Below are 13151 nucleotides of genomic sequence, written 5' to 3'. Positions count from 1 at the left end.
CTTTCTATGAATTCATTTGATTCGGGCCTGTATTATTGATATTTTTGGGTGTCTTTATGTCCTTTTGGATGATTTTTATTTTTATATACGTCTAAGGTGCTCTAATGGTGGCCACATTTGCATGGATTAGTCATTTTGTTTCGTTGTTAGATTCTTGTGTTATCTTTATTTTGTTTATGATGATATTCGATGAACATTTCCCTATGATAAATTGAGGGATGATATTCTTAAGGTAAAAGCATCATGATTGGGTTTTAAGTCATAGATGCAGGGGAAGTCTGAGTACCCATAGCACCGAGGTCATAAATGCAAGAAAAATTTGAGTACCTGTGGCATTTTGGGATTTGGGATTACACTTGAACCTATTGCAAAGTATGAGTAACCAAATGGTTTTCCTGTGTAAAATCCAAAATGTGAGATGAAGGCTTATGTTGGTACCATTGTTAGCAAATTGTGCGTGGAGCAAATGCAAAGAAAACATCCCCCTCCGTTTAAAAAGTTTTCAAAAAATTTGAGGGCACAAGAGTGAGCAATCTTGTATCGACACTTTTCCTCTTATTGTTACTCCTAAATTTTTGGCTTGTAAAAATTGGTAGATACTCTATTTTTGTCTCTAGCGGAAGGGACAATTGAGCCTCCTTGGCGAATGTTGCATGCCATGTGTGGTGATCTTATTTGTCAAAATATCATGTGTACTTGTACCATCGAGAACTTTCCTATGGTTGGGGAGATGATCTTAGGCTATCTTTGTGACTTTTGAAGCCCACTTTAGTCTAAAAAGCCTACCCTTGCATAGATGTTGTCCCTAGTCACCCACTTTGAGCCTTTAGACCTTCTTTGGTAAACACATTGCAAGCCGTGTGCCTTTTAATTTTTATCCCTCTTTTGAACCCTACCCTTCTTGAACTTAAAATTGTAACTTGAGGCTAAAAGCTTAAGTTTGGGGTGATGATAATTGAAAGAGGTAGCTTTGGGCCATGAAGTTGTAAGTTAGTGCCTATGAGCTTAAGTATTGAGAAAAAATGAATAAAAAAAAGCAAGGATTCAAAAAAAAGGAAAGAGAAAAACAAAGGGTGCAAGAAAAAGAAATGAAACAAAAATGGGTGAACCAAGGAAATAAAATGTAGGCACATGTGTAAAGAGTAAAAACAAAAGAAGTGGCCCATGATCAAATGTTGGATGGAATAGTATGATGTATATGTTCAGGGAGGGTATGGCCATATTGTTTGTAAATGATATCCTACCCCACCCCGAACCTACATTAGAAGGTCAAAAAGCCCTTCGTGAATTCCAACCTAGTATTTTCATTTTGAGCGGCAATTGAAAATAGGGGCAAACCTTTGGCATGGAACTTGTTATCATTGAGAGTTATTGAGAGACAGAGAGAGTTTTACACTTAAATTCCTTATTGCATAATTGATAACTTGGTGTATGGAATTTTCTTTCTTGTGAGAAAGTATGTAAACGAGTTGAGGTGGGTGATTTTGTCATCTCCTGCAAAATGAGGCAAAAATAATATATTATTATTGAGGTCAAAGGTGAGTCATTAATAGAGTATTAGTGATTGTTTCCTGGTTGCTCTTTAAAGTCTCTTGTATCCTTGAAAAAAAACACATTTTATGTTAAGAGGTGTCATGAAAATAGTTTTGCCCATGTTTAAAGAGCTAAATTATGGTATTTACTTAGCTTGAAGTCATTATGATATTGGCTCATTCAATTTGGGCATAAATGTGCATAGTCTCATGGTAAAAAGTACGGTTGTTTGAGGACAAACAAAGCTTTAAGTTGGGGGTGTTGATGAGTGGTGAATTTACTACTTATTGCACTTGTTATTCATGCACACTACTATGATTTGAAGACATAATTGAGACAACATTATGATTAAATGCACTAATTTTCATATTTTGCAGGCTTACAGGTGATGAGATAGAAGGATGTATAATCGAGATGAAAAGGAACTAAGACGAGAAGAAATGTGCACAACTGAAAGACCATGTACAGAACAAGGTTCAGTCGCCGCGATCGTGGTCTAAGGGCCTGCAATCATGACCAGTCAAGAAGGTCAGCAACCATGATTGCGTGGATCTACCTGCGGTCATGGTAGCCATGATCATATAAAATCTGGTGAAATCATGGCTTTACGAGATTAGGCCTAGGGGAAGTTTTGTAATTTTTAGCAATCGACCCAAATCCCTTAAAATCTTAAAACCCTTTCCCATTTTTAGCATTCTAGAGACGAGAAATATTTTGAATTTAAATTTGAAACCCTAAATTTGGGAAAATTTTTTAATTTGATTTGGAAACTTTGAATTTAGTAATTTCTTGAAGAATGGATGATTTGCACAACCCTTATTGTATATTTTCTGCTCCTTTCATCATGTGTAGCTAAATTTCTCTGTCATGGGATTATGTTAAACTAAGGTGCAATTAGTTATGGGTTGTGATGTATTTGTGAATATGCTAGTTGGTTGATGATGTGTTCTACTATTGTTTAATTAAATTGGTTAGGATTTATGGGTGAAAGTGATGTTGGGAATATTTATGCATTCTAACATTGCTATTTTAGCCTATTTGAGGATGATTCGTATGAAATATGTGTTGATAATGATATAAATGTGCATTTAAGTGTCCATGTATGTGTTTACAGTGTTTAAAGGTGTTTTCACATGAGTTTTGATTCAAATTGATCATTTTGAATTCAACTGAGAAAACTAGTGAGACTAGCTTAAGCTAGGTGTTTGTCTAGTCTATCGTGTTGGGTTCTAATGTGTTTACTGAGTTCCTAAGGTTTTTATTGTGTATTTATATGTGAAAAAACTTTGTTATAATGTTCAAGTGTCAATTGGATCAAGACAAGAGTCAAAACAATAAGCTTAAGATCAATATGGGCAAGCCTAGTCTTAGCTCATGTTTCTAGTTCACTGTCTTGGATGTTGTATTATTTTGAGTGCTAAATTATGGTGTTTGATGCTATAGTATTTTTGTATAATGTATTATTATGATATATAAAGTATATAAAAGCTCCGAATCAAGTGGAAACCACAAAAACAAGGCTTGGAATGGATCAACGAAAGCACAATACACAAACTTGACACAATTTGGATACCAGAATGTACAGGGCACATGGGGAACCTAAAAAATAGTTCATTTGCACGTGATATATACCAAAAGATTCATAAGGAATCCAAAATAGTGACCCACCATGATATGTTCCTAATAGCAATGAAGAAGGTACTGCATCGCGGTGAAGAGTGTATCTGCAATTGTTAATTCTAGTAACTCAATGCGATTATGCCACGTCGTGGTCCTATGGAGATAAGGAAGTTAACCTAACTCAATGAGCTTCAAAAGTGGGAAAACTGTGCCTATCTGTTAAAGGAAAACATGGAAACCTAATCCCATTAGGTTTACGACTTGTCTACTATAAATATAACGTGTTAAATTCCATTTTGAACACCATAGAACATCTAGGGAGTATTTAAGGGCTGCTACAACTTCTTTTTAGTTTTTGTTTCTTTAATTTAGATTTGTTTATGGTTTTAATCATTAATAAAATTATTTTGATGTTGATTATGGCTATGAGTGGCTAAAAACTCCCTTTCTAGGGTTAAAGCCTAGAACATGAGTAGTATTATTTTGGATTAATTTTTTTTGATTTGCTTAGTGGTTATTTGTTTATTCTTGATTTAACTATTTGATGGATTAATCACCCAGAAAATACATTCATTGTCAATCTTGTCATCTCGGGAGAGGGAATAGGGAGATAAAATATGGGAATGAACAAAGTATGGTTTGTATTCTTTTATGAAATAACGAATTCTAATTAGCATCTAGGGCAGGGATGTACTTAGAAGCCTTACTTGATTAATATGTAGGATGATAGATTAAAGAACTTAATTGAATTATTATATCTCCGCTCAATGATGTAGTTGTAATGTCCAAATTACGTAAACGGATAAAGGATGGGAGACCATTATATTGCAATTAACCGTACGAATCTACAACCAAGATAAGCAAGTTAATGAATGAAGTTCAATAATGTAGTATGATTGTTCGAAGTGATTTAACCCTGGACTTTCTCCTATTGATTATCTCAAGATCTTTATTTTACACATTGTTTACTTTTCTTTAGTTTACTAATTATAATCTCTTTTTAGTTACTTGGCATCAATTGAATCTAAATTGTGAACTAAAAGAAAATAGTTGTTAGAACAAGTCCTTGTAGGATCGATACTCGGCTTTCTTGAAGGCTACTTTACTACTTGATAGACCATGTACACTTGCGTGTGCGCTGTCAACTTTTTGGTGCCATTGACAGGGACTTGTAATTTGGCAACTATTTTATTTTTAGTTTTACTTTTAGATTTATTTGGTGTTTTTACACTTGTTCTTGGTTTTGTATTTACAGGAAACAGGTTTACAAAGTAGTAAGCTAGAAAAGGATCAGGACTTTGTTAAACCAAGCTCTGAACCTGAGCAAATTTTCCATCAATGAAGAAAAGAAGCAATCCTTCTCCCCCAAATTCCATAAATCCAAGATGATCCTGCTCTAATAGCTGAAGAACAAGCAGCCTGCAGGATAGTCAGAGAAGTAGCAATCCCACTTCCAACCAATTTGACCTCCCCATTTCAGAAGCTGGCAGCTCGAGGCAATTTTGAGCTTAAGAAAAATATTGTACAACTTCTAATTAGCAGTGGATAGTTCACAAGGCTTTCACATAAAGATCCATAGGTTCACTTGAAAAAGTTCCTTGAATTCAGTGACACATTCAATCCTTTGGGCGTGAATACAGATTATATAAGGATGACGTTGTTCCTCTATTCACTGTTAGGGGAAGAAAAAAGTGGTTAAATGGGGAGCTGGAAAATTCAATCGCATCATGTGATGATATAGATCGAAAATTCCTTATCCAATTTTTTTTCATCTGGCAAGATTGTGAGACTTCGAGTGAGATATTGTTCTTCAAACAAAAGCCAGACGAGAATCTTTATCATGCTTGGGAATGCTTGAAGGAACTTCTTTGGGACTTTCCACACCATTAATAGTCTAATAAGGTACTTGCTCATACTTTTGTAGAGACTCTTGATCACAATACAAAAATATTGCTAGATTCAGTTGTAGGTGGTTAAGCTCTTGAGATGACATATGATGAGCTATACACTTGCAAAATAAAATAACTAGTTTGAAGTTGGGAGTAGCATAGCCTACAACTACAGTCAATACAATCCAACAAGTTGTAGGTTGGTGTGAAGTTTGCGGTAATAGTGTCCATTCAATAGCTATGTGTGTTGTAGGTCCAAAATTATTAATGTATGTAGGTAATGTTCAAAGGCCTAATTATGGTATCGCCTATAACATGAAGTAGTAGATTCAACCATAAATTCAAACATGGAACACCCCACAACAACAAGCTCTACCAAATCAGTCAACTAGTAATGTGGAGGAGATGATGAAATAACTCTTAGCTGGTCAAGCACAAATTGTTGCGGATATGAAAAGTCAACAAATAGAATTAAAGACTTAGCAAGTAGCCGCAAGAAGATTAGAGTTGCAGTTGGGGTAGTTATAATAGATAGTAAATACTAGGCCTTAAGGTGGTCTGCCAGCAGATACAGAAAATCCAAAATAAGTAATGGTAATCACCTTGAGGAGTGGTAAGAAACTTCAAGGAGAACCTCAAAAGGCAACTAAAGAGGTAGATTCTGGGGTGGTGACTAAATAGGTAAATGGTAGAGTTGTTGAAAATTAGAGGAAGTTTAAGTACTCAAAAGAAAAAATTATTGTGGAAGTGGAGAAGCAGATTCTGGAACTTCCTTTCCCACACAACCATAGAAAAACAAAGAAGGATTCCTATTTTATGATGTTCTTTGACACGTTCAGAGTGCTTCACATAAACCTTCCTCTTTTAAATGTTTTGCATGGTCTGCCAAAATACACAAAGTACTTGAAGGTCATGGTTGCTAATAAAGTAAATTTATAGGAAGTTAAAACGATAGCACTCATTGAAGAGTGTAGCGCTGTAATAACACAAAAAATGCCCAAGAAGCTTAAGGACCATGGGAAGTTCACTCTCCTCATTCATATTGGTAATAGTAAGGTGGTCCACAAACTAAGTAACTTAGGGGAAAGTGTCAACTTGATTCCCCTCTCCTTGTTTAACACTTTGAACTTAGGGAAACCTAGACCGAGCTCTTTACTACTATAATTGGAAAACGGGAGCATAGCCCATCCTACTGGAATCATAGAAGATGTCCTCATAAAGGTTGGTAAATTTTTCATTCCTGCTGACTTTATTGTTTTAGATTTTCAAGTAGACAAATAGGTACCAATCATCTTGGAGTACCCATTCTTAGAAATGGGAGGAGCAGATTAATGCGAAAGAGTATACGCTCAAAATGAGGTTGGAGGATGAAGAAACGGTTATCAAGGTCTATAAACCTCTTAACACACTATCCCACTATAAATACTTGTGCATAATTACTATTGTTGAAGGGGATAAGTGTGGAGTGGTGGAGCTTATTCCACAGAAAACCTCTTCGGATACCCTCATGGAGCAACCAAAGCCTCCAGTACCGCAACCTGACATAATAGATATTGATGAGCCTAAGAAGGCTAAATTTGAAAAAGTTGTTGACCTTGAGAGTATACACTGAAGCAATCATAAACGAATAAGAAGATAGCCTCTAAGTATGCAAAAGAATATGAAAGAATTTGGTTGAGTTGAGCTGGGTCGTCCCACGACACTAAATCAAGCACTGCTTGTAAGGCAACCCAAGTTAAGTAGGTATGTTTTCTTTTTAGTTTTTAGTTTTATTTCACATAGTTTTTTGTTTTCGATTAAGTCGCAGGTTAATGGGAAGTTTGAGTACTGGAAACCTAAGCTAAGGAGCATGGCAAGGACAAAGTGTTGGGTCCTCGAACCTCCTTGATACATAAAGATGATACTAGCTAGGCCTAGAGGCCTCAAGGAGTCTTTCTATCTCTTACTTTAAAAGTTCACTTTGGGGAAAAAGTAGATTTTTAAGTGTCAGATGGGGAAATTCCTATTTTTAGGCTCAATTTAATTTTTTGTGTGTACGATAGTCTTGTTTGTGCTATTTTTGATTACATGGTGCAAGTGTTTTAGTTGTATAAGCATATTGAATTGTACAAATTACTACTTTTGAGACTCCTCTCACGTGTGTGACTCTTGTACTTGTTGGCCTAATTCTAATTCATGTTATCATTTGGTTAAGTCTATAATGATCCTATGTGAGTCAAGCATGTGCCATGTGTGTGTGAGGTGTTGTATATTCCTTGTTGCATATAATGTCTAGAACTTGCACGGTGTGTGTGCAAAGCAAAATAAAGAATGTGAGTTTGGGAGATAATATAGACATTTCTTTGATAGCCTTGTTTTATATCCTCTTTTAACCTACCCTTTGTGCTTAATCCTAGTAAGCCCCATTTAGACTTTAGCTTTTTCTTTGGCAGCCTCATAAATATCTGAATTACTTCTTTGATAGACCATAATTTGATCCAAAAAGCTCCTAGGCTCTTTAATGAAAAGTCAATTGGGTTAGGAGTATAAAATTAAATAAAAAAGAGGTGAAATTGAAGTGCTAAAGTGATAATTATTGGTGTTCAAAAGAATTGTTATGTGTGTGGTGGGGAGATGAGTAATGAAAAGAATAAAAATATGTTCAAATTGAATGAGTTGTGTATAGAATACTCCCACCATAATGTGGAGAATGATCTTAATAAGATGGTGTGAAAATAAAAAAAAGGGTACACAAAAATGGTATAATTTGGTTGTTGAAGATTGGTTTTAAATGAATAATGTAGTGTATTAAAGCTCTTAGGGGAGATAGTCACTATTTACAAAAATTTCCTACCCATCTCTTAGCTTACATTACAATCCAAAAAAGACCTAATTGATCCTAAGTTCATCATTCTAACATTAGTGGAGTACTACACTAAGGGCAAACCTAAGGTTCATTATATGTAAATTGTGAATCTTTTGTGAGAGTGAGGGCACATGTTTGATGAATGTGGGTGATGTGTAATAATGTCTTGTATCGAGAAATTAGCATGATTTTTCTAACTTGGTGAGTTAATTCTTGAGCCTAGGATGTTTTGAAGTAGGATTCTTGAGCTTTCAATTGTGTATGTAACATGCTAAATGAAGAAATTTGCATTCCGTGTAGTCATTATAGTACTAGCTTGAATGTCTTGATTATAGTAGAAGTATGGAGTCTCTTTAGGTCATGGTGTTTATAGTGAAAAGTTATTCGAGGATGAATAAGGCTTTCAGTGTGGGGTGGTGATGTTGGGTGTATTTATGCATTCTAACATTACTATTTTAGCCTATTTAGGCTTGTTTGAGGATGATTAGAATGCTACATGTGTTGATAATGACATAAATGTTCATCTAAGAGTTCATGTATATGTTTACAATGTTTAATGGTGTTTTAACACGAAGTTTGTTTCAAATTGATCATTTAGAATTCAACCAAGAAAACTAGTGTGACTAGCTTGAACTAGGTATTTTTCTAGTCAATAACGTGTTTAATGAGTTCCTAAGGTTGTTATTGTGTATTTATATGTGAAAAAACTTTGCTATAATGTTCAAGGATCAACTGGATCAAGACAAGAATCAAAACAATAAGCTTAAGATCAATGTGGGCAAGCCTAGTCTTAGCTCATGTTTCTAGTTCACTGTCTTGGATGTTGTGTTGTTTTGAGCATTAAATTATTGTGTTTAATTCTATAGGATGCTTGGTGAATGCATTATGATGATAAATAAAGTATATACAAGCTTCAAATCAAGTAGAAATAACTCAAAACGGCTTGGAATGAATCAATGAAAGCACAATACACAACTTGATGCAATTTGGATACCTGGAATATCCAGGGCATGTGGGGGACCTTGGGAATGTACTATTGGTGTGTGAGACACACCAAAATATTTAGAAGGGACCCAAAATAGTGACCCACCATGATATGGTCCAAATAGCGATGAAAGAGGTACCACATCCCAGTGACGAGTGAATCTGCAATTGTCAATTTCTAGTAACTCAATGCGATTATGCTACGTCACAGTCCTATAGCGATGAACATGTTAGTGCACAGAGATGAGCATTAAAATATGGAAAACTATACCCAGCTATTAAAGGAAAATGTGGAAACCTAATCCCATTAGGTTTATGACTTGTCTACTATAAATATAACGTGTTAAATTCTATTTTGAGCATCTTGGAACATCTTGGGAGCATTAAAGGGATGATACAATATATTTTTAGGTTTTTAGTCTTTAATTTATCTTTCTTTATGGTTTTAATCATTCATACAATTATTTGGATGTTGATTATGGCTATGAGTGGCTAAAAACTCCCTTTCCATGGTTAAAGCCAAGAACAAGAGTACTATTATTTTGGATTAATTTAGTTTGATTTTCTTATCATTATTGGTTCTTTGTTTATTCTTGATTTAACTATTTGATGAATTGATCACCTGAAAAATACATTTATTTTCGACCTTATAATCTCGGAAGATGGATCTGGGAGATAGAATATGGAAATGAACAAAGTATGGTTTGTATTCTTTTATGAAATAAGGAATTCAACTTAGCATCTAGGACAGGGATGTACTTAGAAGCCTTACTTGATTAATATGTAGGATAATAGCTTATAGAACTTCATTGGATTCTTACATTCCCGCTCAATGATGTAGTTGTAATATCCAAAATAGGTAAACGGTTAGAGGTCGAGATACCATGATCATGCAATTAACCCTACGAATCTACAAACAAGATAAACAAGTTAACGAATAAACTTCAATAATGTAGTATGATTCTTTGAAGAGCTTTAACCCTAGACTTTCTCCTATTGAGTGTATCAAGATCTTTATTTTACATATTGTTTACTTTTCTTTAGTTTACAAATTACAAACTCTTTTTGGTTGCTTAGCTTTAATTGAATCTAAATTGTGAACTAAAAGAAAATAGTTGTTAGAACATGTCCTTGTGGGATCAATACTCGACTTTCTTGATGTCCATTTTCCTACTTAATAGAACACGTAAACTTGCGTGTGCGCTAGGGTGCTGTCACAAAACCCTAAATACTCAAAATAGGTTTGTGGGGGAAAGCCCCACACTCTTGAAAGCTCAAACTATCCTTGAATGAGGGGTTAGGTGAACTTTTGGAACCCACATCATCCTTAAAAGAGGTATGTGAGAACTAATGCATTAATAGATAATTAATCAGTTTAGTTTGCTAATTCTCAGTAACTTAGACATAAGAGTGGCTATGAAAATGATTATATCTTGGGTATTTTCCTATAAATAGGGATACCTAATTGAGGTAATAGGTGAATATAATTAACACACTTGTTAGGTATCCAAAAGGTTCAATAAGTGAAATTCTTATGGTTTTGTTGACAATCTTGCCTTAAGGATCCTAGACCTAGGCTACTATATTGTTAACAACTAGCATGTACACCAAATCTATGCATACCTATACCTAATTTGCCCTTAGGTAGACATAATCCCAAGAATCTCTTTATATTGAAGTTAAATTACAATTGTGATGTAGTTTGTGGAATTGAGTTATTATTAACACACACTCCCCAAAAAGCAAAATCCTGCATTTTAAATTATGTTTATTTACTTTATTTATGCTTTGTGTATTTTCTTAATAAGTGTTAAGACCCATAAGACTAGAATTTTACTTTTCACTTCTTGTGGATTCGACCTCAACAAAAGTTCAGATATTGACAATGATTGTCCTATACTAAATTGCATGGTATAGGTGAGAGTTATCAAAAGGTAGAGGTTCTACTAGAGGTGCTAAAGGTAGATGTAGTGGTACGCATTGTTGTGGTCGCGAGTCTACTTAGTCAGGTAGTGGACATGGTTAGTGTTATTTTGTACCTACCAGGCCAGAGACAAAGGCCTCTAATACTGTCGTCACATGTAACATTTCTATTTGGCTTAGATATGTATTTGTGTTATTTGATTTAGGGTCAAATTTCTCCTTTATGTATGCATACTTTTCTTTGGGTTTTGATTTTGCTTGTGAGCCTCTTGATATGTCTATCTATGTATCTACCCCTATAGGAGACTCTTTAGTTGTAGATTGGGTGTATCAATCTTATGATGTGACTTTTACTGGCGTAAGACCTGGGTAGATTAATTATATTAGATATGGTGGATTTTGATGTCATTTTGGGTATGGACTGGTTATCTTACTATCATGCTATCCTAGATTATTATGTTAAGATGATGACTTTAGCTCTGCTGGGTGTGCCAAGGATAGCTTGGAAAGGTATGCTTCATTTGGGGCCCAAGAGAGTTTTATCTTTCCTTTAGGCTTATCATTTGGTTGAGAGGAGATGCTTGTGTAATTATGCTTATATCCATGATACTAGTGTTGCTTCACCTTTTTATTTGAATTTTATTTGTATCGTTCATGAGTTTGTGGATGTTTTCCCATAGATTTGCTTGGTATGCCTTTGGATTGTGATATTGACTTTGCTATTAATGTTGAGCCGGGCACTAAGCCAATTTCTATCCATCCTTATTAGATGGCCCCAACCAAGTAGAAGGAGTTAAAGGATCAATTGTAAGAGTTGTTGGATAACAAATTTATTTGATCTAGTGTATCACCTTGGGTGCACCTATCTTGTTTGTGAAGTAAAAGTATGGGTCTATTCATATGCATATGGATTATCGATAGTTGACAAGGTGATGGTAAAGAACAAGTACCCTATTCCTTGTATTAATGATTTATTTGATCAACTTTAGGGTGCTTTAGCATTTTTGAAGATTGATTTGAGGTTCAGGTATCACTAGTTGAGAACTTGAGCTTCAGATATTTTGAAGACAACTTTTCAAACTCAATACAGTTATTATAAGTTCTTAGCCATGACTTTTGGGTTAGGCAGTACCCCAAACACATTCATGGAGTTGACTAATTAGGTATTTCAATCATACCTTCACTTCTTTGTTATAGTATTTATAGATAATATCTTGATTTATTCTAAGAGTAAGGCCGATCATGAGGAGCATTTTGTGGATTGTCCTCCAAAGATTGAGAGATGAGAAGGTGTATGCTAATTCCTCAAAGTATGAGTTTTGGTCAGAGTCTGTCTGTTTCTTAGGTCATGTGGTGACCAAGGATGGTGGTATGGATGATTTGGCCACAATTATAGCAATTTGTGACTTAGCTAGACCTACTTCTCTTATTGAGATTTAGAGTTTTGTTGGTTTAGCAGGTTACTATCAATTTTTTATTAAGTCTTTTTCATGTATCACTGCTCTATTGACCAAGTTGACTAAGAAAAAGATTTCCTTTTAGTGGTTTGATGGTTGTGAGGTGAGATTTCAAAAGATTAAGGATTTATTGACTTTAACTCCTATCTTGACTTTGCCTAAGAAGGGCAGGCGTTTTATCATCTTCTATGATGCTTCAGGTGTTTTCATAGGTGTTGTGTTGATGCAGGATGGTAAGGTGATTGCTTATGCTTCTTATCAGTTGAAGCCCCGTGAAAGGAATTACCTTACCCATGATTTGGAGTTGTGCGTAGTTATTTTTTCCTTAAAGTTTTGGAGGTAATACTTGTATGGAGTTTGTCATGAGATTTTCTTGGATAATCATAGCCTTCATTATTTCTTCACCCAATGAGATCTCAATATGAGGTAGCGCTATTGGATTGAGTTGCTTAAGAATTATGACTTGACTATTCTCTATCATCTAGGCAATGCTAATGTGGTTGTGGATGCCTTAAACCTAAATTCAACTAGCTTGGGTCGCTTGGCACATCTTTGGCCCAGGAGAGGCCTTTGGCCTTAGAGGTTCAATTTTTGGATAACTAGATGGTTAGGCTTTATGTTTTGATACCTGGGTGCATTTTTCCATTCGTAAAGGCCAGATCTTTCTTGATAGAGCAAATTTGGGCTCATCAGTATGACGATGTTAGGTTGAGAGTAATTCGGGATAAGTAAAACACCTTAGCTTGGATCCTCAGAAAATTTCCTAAGTTGAGAATTCTAGACATCATAAGACTTATGCATACTAGTCATATGATATGGTACAATTTAGGGTCCCACCACTCATATGATGATCAGTGTAGTTTAGGTTGCATTTTGTCCAAGGTATGATTAGGCATTATA

The sequence above is a fragment of the Capsicum annuum genome, chromosome 8, assembly GCF_002878395.1.
Source record: "Capsicum annuum cultivar UCD-10X-F1 chromosome 8, UCD10Xv1.1, whole genome shotgun sequence".
Classification (NCBI taxonomy): Eukaryota; Viridiplantae; Streptophyta; class Magnoliopsida; order Solanales; family Solanaceae; genus Capsicum; species Capsicum annuum.
The sequence above is the reverse complement of the archived record's forward strand: the minus strand, read 5'-3'. Positions refer to the sequence as shown.